General features: G+C 43.0%; 1 pseudogene; it reads left to right on the forward strand.

Moving 5' to 3' along the window:
- Nucleotides 1-100: 100 nt before the first annotated feature.
- LOC123522181 lies at nucleotides 101-1,345 on the forward strand (annotated as a pseudogene).
- Nucleotides 1,346-9,535: the final 8,190 nt, after the last annotated feature.

The following is a 9,535-nucleotide window of genomic DNA, read 5'->3' on the forward strand; positions in this document are numbered from 1 at the left end:
AAAAAAAGAAAAGAATGAGATAGGTGGGGAACTAGTAGTTGCTGATGAATGCCATGATGATAGAGTTCATGATAGTGAACTGGAGAACAGCCCAGGGGAAATGACGTGAGACCGGATCACACGACTCGATGGGAAGGATCAACTGTGTAGAGATCTAGGGGAAGCATCCTGATCAGAAGAAATAGCAAGTGCAAAGACCCCAAGTTAGCAGAAGAGAAGAAAGAAGATCAAAGTGACTAGAAGGTGCTGAACAAGGAGTATTAATTGAGCTAAAGACTAGACTGTTGTATTGAAGAAACCAAAAGCAACAGTATAGTCTGCTTGTGTTAACATCTAGGGAGGAGGTCCTGGCTTGATAAACCCGGAGATCCAGCCTTTTTCTATCTCGTTGTGTTTCCGTTCTTACTGTGCAGCTTCCATTTTATGGCTTAAAATGGCTACCTCAGATTCCACCCTCTTGCCATCACACTGCATTTCAGTCAGCAGAAGAAGGACAAAGGAAATAGATGGTGCTTCCCTTCCATTTAAAGGCACAACTTGGAAAGTGCACTCAGCACTTTGCTCTAACCCTATTGGCCAGAGCTTTGTCACATGGTCACATCTTGTTGTGAGGGAGCTTGGAAAGATAATCATTAGCTTTGATTCATATGTCTAGAGAAACTTTGGTGATTTTGTTTCTAAGTAAAGGGGAGACATAGTTATTAGGGGACAATTTCTCCACAAGGTTAGTGGTAAAGTTAATAAAACAGTCCTTGGGATGTAGGGCCTTGGAAGCCATGACAAAGAGTTTGGATTATATTTTAAATATGTCTATACCTCTCTCTCTTCCGGTCCCTAGAACTCCGAGAGCTGCAGGCGAAGGTGTAGACAGGGCCAAGTCCAAGAACCTCACCACGCACAACCAATCCCGGAAATGGCACAGAAACGCATCAAAAAACCCCGGTCACAACAATACAAATCTCTTAAGGGGGTGCACCCCAAGTTCCTGAGGAACATGGGCTTCACCGAGAAGCACACCAAGAAGGGCCTGAAGAAAATGCAGGCCAACAACGCCAAGGCTGCGGCTGCTCGCGCTGAGGCCGTCCAGGATCTTGTGAAACCAACGGAGGTCAAGGCCAAGATCCCAATGGGCGTCAACCGCTAGCTCAGCCGACTGGCCTACATCACCCACTCCAAGCTTGGCAAGCGGGCTCGGGCACATATTCCCAATGATCTGAGGCTCTGCCTGCTCAAGGCCAAGGCACAAAGCAAAGCTGACACTCCAGCCAAGGCCTCGGCTCCAGCAAAGGCTCCCAAAGGCACCGAGGCTCCAGCTCCCAAAGGCGCCCAGGCTCCCACAAAGTAGAGTTCTCCGTGTGAGGGCGAGAGGGACTGGTGTGAGCCTGGGCTGCCGCCTGCATGGCGCTGGTGTCTTCCTGTGCCGTTTGTTGTACAAATAAACCCAGGTGGTGCTGTTAAAAAAAAAAGTCTATAAATTATCTATTGCTGCTTTACAAATTTCCCCCAAATATAGAAGCTTAAAAAACATTTAGGACCTCATAGCTTCTGTTCCTGGCTCAGGGATGTGGGATGAACTTACCTGGGTGGTTCTGGCTTGGAGTCTCTCAGGAAGTTGAAGTTAAGACACTGGTAAGGGCAACAGTCAGCTGGAGGTTCGTGGCTGCACGATCTGTTTCTAAGATGGCTCATTCACCTGTCAGTTCTTTACTGGCTGTTGTCATGGGGCCTTAGCTCCCCATCATGTGGCGTTCATCAAAGGACTTCTTGAGTATGCTCATGACATGTGTGGTAGTAGCAAAATATCATCATGTCAACTTGAAGATTATATAAAAGTGCAGGGGCAGAGTTTAGCGTGTCACTCAGGTCACAGCCTAATGGTGACTCCTAGTAGGCGTGGTCTTCTCATAAGGAGGGCTCTGGGAACCATCCCCTCAACCCCACCTTTACCCCTGCCTTCACCTTCCTGCTGGCTGACCCCGATGACTCCAGAGCCACCGCCATTGGATCCACATGACTTTGCACCCACCAGCCTGTGATCTTCCTGTGTTCTGCATCATTCATTGCGTGTGGCTGCGTGAATCTGAAAAGGGACTAATGGACTAGTATTGGACCTATGGACTGGAGTTGGCTGTGCTGGGATGTCTTCTCACTATATAACTACTTCTTGCTATAAAGCTCTTTCTTAAACATATATGAGTGTCTCTGCATTTGTTTCTCTAATGAACCCAGCCTAACACAGCAAGGCAGTTGGTTTCTCAGAAACCAGGGAAGAAACTACAAAGCCTTTTCTGTCTTACTAGCAGACATCGCACACCATCACTTTGGACACATTTGTTTGACTGAGTCACTAAATTCAGCTCACAGCCAAGGGGAAAGGACTCTCACTTTGTCTTTGAAGGGAGGGATATTAAATAATGCATGGACTTGTTTTAAAAATCACACATGATAGAAAGACATTGGAAAATTTACAGCAAGCGAATGACATTATCTGTTTCACATTTTTTAATGAATTAGTTTGGCTGCTTTGGGGAAATTGGATCATGCAGGGTTAAGAATGAAAGCAGGGAGCCCAAACAGGTGGTTATTGGTTTTGGTAATCAGTCCATGTGCTTAAAATTAGGGTGACAGAAATGACGGCAGAAAGGAGTGGTGAGATTTGGGATATGTCTCAGAGGTAGAACAGAAACGACCTGATAAGGGATTATTGAATCAAGTGTTAGTGGACGTCATTTCCTTTTCACATCCTGGTTGGTCATCGGAATTCCCTGAAAAGCTTTTAATATTTGGATTATTGGGTTTCAATTCTAGACAATCAGATAAAGTAGGTTAGGATAGGGTCATGATCAACCTAAGTGGAAACCACAGCTTTGTTTATTCAATGAGCTAGTTGGAAGTGTAATCACTGCTGTTGTGCCCCACATCTCATCTGATACCAATTCCTATGGATTCTGTCTCTATGGAAGCTCACGGGGGAGGCCACCATTTATTCTTCCCTGGACTCTTGCAATCATTGTTTTGTCTTCCTCTGTGTCTCCTGCTGTTCACCTATTGTCTGAGTGCTCTTCCTACCCTACCTTTCTGATCTTGTCATTCATTGGTTAAAAAAGAATCAGTTGTTTCCTAGGGGTCCTAGGAAAAAAGTATAGACTCCTTTTGGATGGTATTGGAGGCCATTGACAATCTAGCCCTAGTCTACCTTGGGAGCGATTTCAGGCCCCTTTAATACATTCCCTGGAGGCACATGGGGTCTTTTAGTCTTCATTTAACTCTCTTTGTTAACATCATACTTCAACATCATGACGCTTCCTTTCTTCATACTGTTCTTTCTACGTAGACTGTCCTTCCTCCTTCCTCCCTCTCTCCACAATACGACCAGCTTGTTGTTTCATAAGGTCATCCCTACACTTCACTCAGAAGTAATCGTTCCCTTGTCTGTGTTCCTGTCTCAGGTTTTGAACTCCTTTATTATTTGTTTATGTTCACAGTGCCTTGCGGTGTTTTAAGTCATTTAGCTTCCAAATAAAATGTTGGAAATGAATGATTCATTTTCCCACTTTACCCCAAATTTTATGTAATAAAATAGAAAACAGCAGGAAAACTCAAGTCACAAGTTTGGTTAATGAAATGTATATGGCATGTATATCCTGGGATCTGTACACATTAAATCTATACCCACTATCCTCCCCAACCACACATGGCATCATTAATATTTCCGAGGCACTGCAAAGTCTTCACTCTCCAAATATTTTATTAAGAACGCCGGTGGTAAGATCACATTTAGTTAGAAATTTTAGGTTAATAAGAACATTTCATTCCCTAAGCATTCTAAGTAATTGATGTTTAGCATATGGGCTACTAAATTTGCCTTTTCAAAGTTTGCATTTAGAGATTACAAATGCGTCCATTAGGGTGAATTTTCAGGTCAGTCAGGTTTTGATTTGCAATATTTAATGTGTGCACAATGCAACCTTTGCCTGGCCTTTCCAGATTATTTTAGCAGACCTGCATTTATTTTTGCAATCAAAGGACTTGCTACAAAGTGGTTACAGTGGGTAGTCTGGAGGGTGTTTGTCATGCTCTTTTGGCTACAAAACTCCACCTGTCTTTTCGGAGGGGGACGGATTCTTCACTGAGTGTGGTTCTGGTGGGACGTAGGCCTTTACCTTCCACTGTGGGGCCAAAGGGTTTGATTCTTACCCTTGTCAAACCCTGGCACTGGGAGCAGGGACCCCTGGCGTGGACACTGGCCACATACACTCTCAGTCATTTCTGTGCATTCCTGAGAAGGACATGTGTGGCAGTCCATGGGGATAGCATGGTGTTCAGTGATGGTTTCTGGCAGGTGGGGCAGAGCAGAAGTGGAGATAACAGCGTTGGGGACAGATTTGTCCCATGTCTTGGCCTCCTGAGTACCGAGGCTCCTCTTGCCTGTCTCCCAAGCCTGCTCTTGAATCCTGCTGCTGCTAAGTGCCATTGCGTTGATTCTGACTCATAACAACCGTATGTACAACCGAACACAGGCCTGCCCAGTGTGGTACTGTCACATGACCATCTCTATGTTAGTCTATTGCTACAGACACTGTGTCAATGTGTCTCATTGAAGGCCTTCCTCTTTTTCACTGACCCTTGGCTTCACCAAAGTATGATGTCCTTCGCTAGAAACTGGTCTTTCCTGATAACATGGCCAAAGTACACAAGACTAAATCTTGCCGTTTTCACTTTTAAAATGCATTCTGGCGGCAGAGCTGTTTTCTCGTCTGGCAGTCTGTGTACTCTGGGCACTCTTTCACACCAAAGGCATCAACTCTTCGGCAGTCTACCTGATTCCCTGCCCAGCTTCCACACATACAGGAAGTGACTAAGTTGGATGGGGAGCACCTTAGTCCTCAAAGTGACGTCTCTGATTTTTAACACTTTAAAGAGGTCTTTTCTAGCAAATATGAATGTAAGTATCTATGAAAGGACCTGGGTGGTGCAATGATTAAGTGCTCAGCTACTAACCAAAAAGATGATGATTTGAACCCACCAGAAAAGACCTAGGAACCTGCTTCTATAAAGATTTGAGCCTAGAAAACCCTACAGGGCAGCTCAACCTTGTCAGAATGACCTCGACATGAATAGCTTTGAGCCCTCTTTTCTTCCAATATACATTTTCTCTTTCAACAGTTATAGTTTGTTTGTGTTGCTTTCAAGCAAGAATCCTAACTAATACCATTGGCATTACAGGAGACACAGAGTGTTCTAGACGCTGGAGTAATCAGACTACAGAGCCACTTATTAGCTGTGTTGTTTAATCTCTTTAACCTTACATTTCCTCATCGGTAAAATGGAGCCCAAACCAACATCTCTGGGTCAGAGGGTTGTTGTGAGAGAACTAAAGAAAATAACTTCTATATTTAGCATGGTGCTGGGTGCACAAAGAAGCAATCAATAGTAGTAGCTTTTTTTTAAACAAACTAACAGCCTATATAACTGTCCATTCATTCAGGCCATAAGACTAGTTTGCTCACCACATGAGAAAAGAGATCCTGTGTTGACTCTGTGCTTAGTGTTGGAGGCTCATTCAGATCCCTGCTGTGTTAGGCAGGGTTCTCTAGAGAAACAAAACCAGGGATATATATATATAAAATATAATCACGAAGGAATATAACAGCTAATTAGTCCACACAGCAGTACAGAGGGCTTAGTTCAACTCACTTCCATGGAACAGTTAATATACTGGAAGCCCTTCAACCCAAGGGGGCTGCTGAGTCCAAGGTCAAGGAAATCTTTCCTCAGGCAATGCAGGCAGTCCTGCCATAGGCAGCAAACAGCAGAGTGGGTCACCAACAGTCAGCATCAGGAACTTAGCGAAGCTGGCCTGGATGGGATATTGAACTCAAGCAATGAAAGACAACAGGATCCACCAGTCTCAAGGTCAAGTGATGTACACACCAGCAGTGTGGTGAAGCAGGTCTTGAAGGAACCTCAAGCTCTAGTGACACAATCCATGGGTTGGCTGTACCACAGATAGTGTAGCTCACAAGTTGAGGCACAGAACTAGCTAAAGCAGCCACATGCTGGTCCGATCACCAGAGGGCAAGAAAGAGAGGGGCGGGCCTTGCCGAACCATTTATCTCTTTACCCTCCAATCAAACTACAACCTTATTAATCTCACAAGTTCCTATTGGCCAGGTTGGCACAATAAACCCACCGATCGCACCTGCTCAGCTCTCTGATTATGACTTGATGACATGGTCTTGAAGCTCTGCATTTTCGTCACACTTCATTTATTCCCAGACTGGGCTTTGTTTTCCAGTTTTGGATGTCAGCTCTTTCTCACACTGTATGTTCTGACCATGTCTTGGGGAGCTCCTTCCAGCACTAAATATGATCATTTCACCTTGGCTGTCCCTGTCAGCATTTCTCCACCTCCAGTCCTCCAAACGTAACTCAGATTCACTGACTTCAGGTGGAAAAAACAGAACTGAGTGTAAGCATGAACTCTTCTTTAGCATCTGGTATACAGATTTGGTAGTTTTGTTGCGGTTAAAACTCAAAACCCAAAACCAATGTACAGTCTAGATTCCAAGACTTATTATGAGCTCCTTAATTACCTACTTAGCTTTTGATGGATTTTCCCCCTTCTACTGACATCTGTATCTTCTCGCAGTTAAACTGCGGAATCTTTCCCACTCAACTTCCTCCCTCTGGGATGTAATAAAGAGATGACTTGTGGTCCAACAGCACATTGGAGACAAATTTCCTGTGATAGAAAAATGTTTTTTACTGTACACAATGTTCCTCAAAGGACATAGGTCAAAACATAGCTATCAATCCTCTGGAACCATTTGCTGAATGCTATATTTTGTTTGAGAATATTAAAATGTCATGTTACTTTTGAAAGGTGGAGTATTTGTTTATGGCTATTTTAATTTCCATAACAGTCATGTGTTAATCAGAATAAAGAAGACATTACAATTACTTACCCTCTCTACATGCTCTACTTTCCAAAAAGGCGATTCAAGGAATGAGTCCAGAGAAGCAGTAATGCAGGGTACCTGAGCAGCCAGGACATCAGCTAATGTGAGACTTCCATCCAAATTGGCTGCTTGCTTGTGTGAGCCAGGGTTAAAGCATATGCTCCCACGCTGTGAAATGGGGACAATGATACTTAATTTCAAGATGGTCACCAGAAATAAACAAGATAATGTGAGCAAAATGGTCAGCTCATAAGGGGAATTCAATACATAGACTTGATGTGATAGCTCAACATAGGCTTATCAGAGATTTAATAATACTTGGTTATTTACTTGAAGGAAATATGGCATCACTGTGGTCTACAGTGGCATCTATATAAATCAAACACAGGGAATAATTTTGATTTCATCAAAGGAGTCCGCAGGTAACACAATGATAACAAACCAAGACAATAGATTAAACACTAAGTAAGGTTGTATTTTACCAGAAACTGATTCATTGTTACTTGGTGCCATTGCGATGATTCTGCCTTAGTGGCACAAAATGCTGCCCAGTCCCGTGCCATCCTTGCAGTCTTTCCTATGTCTAAGCCGTTGTTGCAGCCACTGTGCCAATTCATCTCACTGGGAATCGTCTTCTTTTCCTGACCCTCAACTAATAAGGAAAATCAAACATGATGTCCTTCTCAAGGGTCTGGTCCCTCCTGATGATGCGTCCAAAGTGCATGCAAGTCTCATTTTCTTGCTTCCAAGATGCATTCCAGCTGTACTTTTATCAAGGCATACTTGTCCATATTTCTAGCTGTCCATGGCGTATTTAATATTCTTAGCCAACACAATAATTCAAATGCATCATTTCCCCCTGGATATTCCTTATTCATTGTCTAGCTTTCACATGCTGCAAAGGTTTCAGAGGAGCTTCCAGACTAAGACAGACTACAGAGGAATCTGACAAACTACATGTAACAATATTTGCTGATGAAAACCATGTAAGTCTCAGTGGGACATTGTTTTATAGAGTGCCAGGAGATGAGCCCCTTAGTGTGGAAGGCATTCAAAATACAACCAGGGAAGGGCTGCCTCTCCAAAATGCAGTCAGCCTTAATGATGTGGATGGAGCAAAGCTTTCAGGACCACCATTTGCTGATGTGGCATGACTTAAAATGAGAAGAAACTGCTGAGAATATCCATTAATAAATGGAATGTGGAAGGTACAAAGTAAGAATCAAAGAAAAATGGAAGCTGTCAAAAATAAATGGAATGCCTAAAGATGGATATCCTAGGCATTAGTGAGCTGAAATGGTCTGGTATTAGCCATTGTGAGTGGGACAATCTTCTGGTCTACTCTGTCGGGAATGACAAATTGATGAGGAACAGCACCCCATCCACTGTCAAAAAGAACATTCAAGATCTATCCTGAAATACACACTCATTATCAATGATAGGACAATATCCCCATGCCTACAAGAAAGACCAGTTAACACGACTATTCCAGTTTACACACCAACCACTAATACCACAGAGGAAGAAATGAAGGATTTTTACTAAATTCTGCAGATGAAATTGATCCAACATTATCACCATGCTTGATAATTACTGGTGATTGAATACAAAAGTTTGAAGCAAAGAAGGATTGGTAGTTAGAAAATATGGCCTTGGTGACAGAAATTACTCTAGAGACTAAAAACTAAAACACTTCACTGCCGTCAAGTGGTTTCCAATTCATAGCTACCCCAATAGGATAGGGTTTCTGGGACTGCAACTCTGCACGAGAGTAGAAAGCTTCATCTTTCTTCCTTGGAATGGCTGACGGTTTTGAACTGCTGCCCCCTGTGTTTAGCAGCCCAACTTGTAACCACTCTGCTACTAAGGCTCCTCCACACTAAAGGCCACATGACAGGATTGTGCAAGATGCATGACTGATTCATTGCAAATACCCTTTTTCAATCACATAAACGGTGCCTGTACATGTGGACCTCAGCACACGGAGTACCTGGAAATCAAGTCAACTACATCTGTGGAAAGAGATAATGGAGATGCTCAATACCAACACGCAAATCAAAGCTATGAAACACCTATGAAACTGTTCACTAGAGATTAGTAAGTAAGCACAAGTTAGCCCATGCTTTTTCTTGCTTATTGGGTAAAAGATCCTTGCTCATTTGGTTACTCTCTATTTTGACATGCTTACACTACCGACAGCTGTTATATTCAAACATGCACATTAAGAGTCATGCCTAAGGCTTTCTTTTATAATATAATCAAGATTCTTGGCATAAATAAATACTGAGCTTTGGTCACTTCTTCAATGGGTGAGTTAAAAATTATAACTTTGTATGACTTTTCTTTGAAGGTATAGGTATGCTTGTCCACTAGGGATACTTATAATGTTCCTCTCAGAAGTCCCTAGAAAATTTTCATTTTGATAAATTGACATAATCACATTTCACTTGATTTCTATTAAAAGGGCCCTATTGTGCATTAGGATTCCAGGTGGCTCCACTACAGTAGCAAAGTGTGTTGTGTGAGTGTGTGTATGCACGCAGGCATGTTCATGAGCGGGTAGTTGAGGAGCA

The sequence above is a fragment of the Echinops telfairi genome, unplaced genomic scaffold (genome assembly GCF_000313985.2).
Source record: "Echinops telfairi isolate 266 unplaced genomic scaffold, ASM31398v2 ScPeMD7_3533;HRSCAF=4204_0, whole genome shotgun sequence".
In the NCBI taxonomy this organism is placed as follows: Eukaryota; Metazoa; Chordata; class Mammalia; order Afrosoricida; family Tenrecidae; genus Echinops; species Echinops telfairi.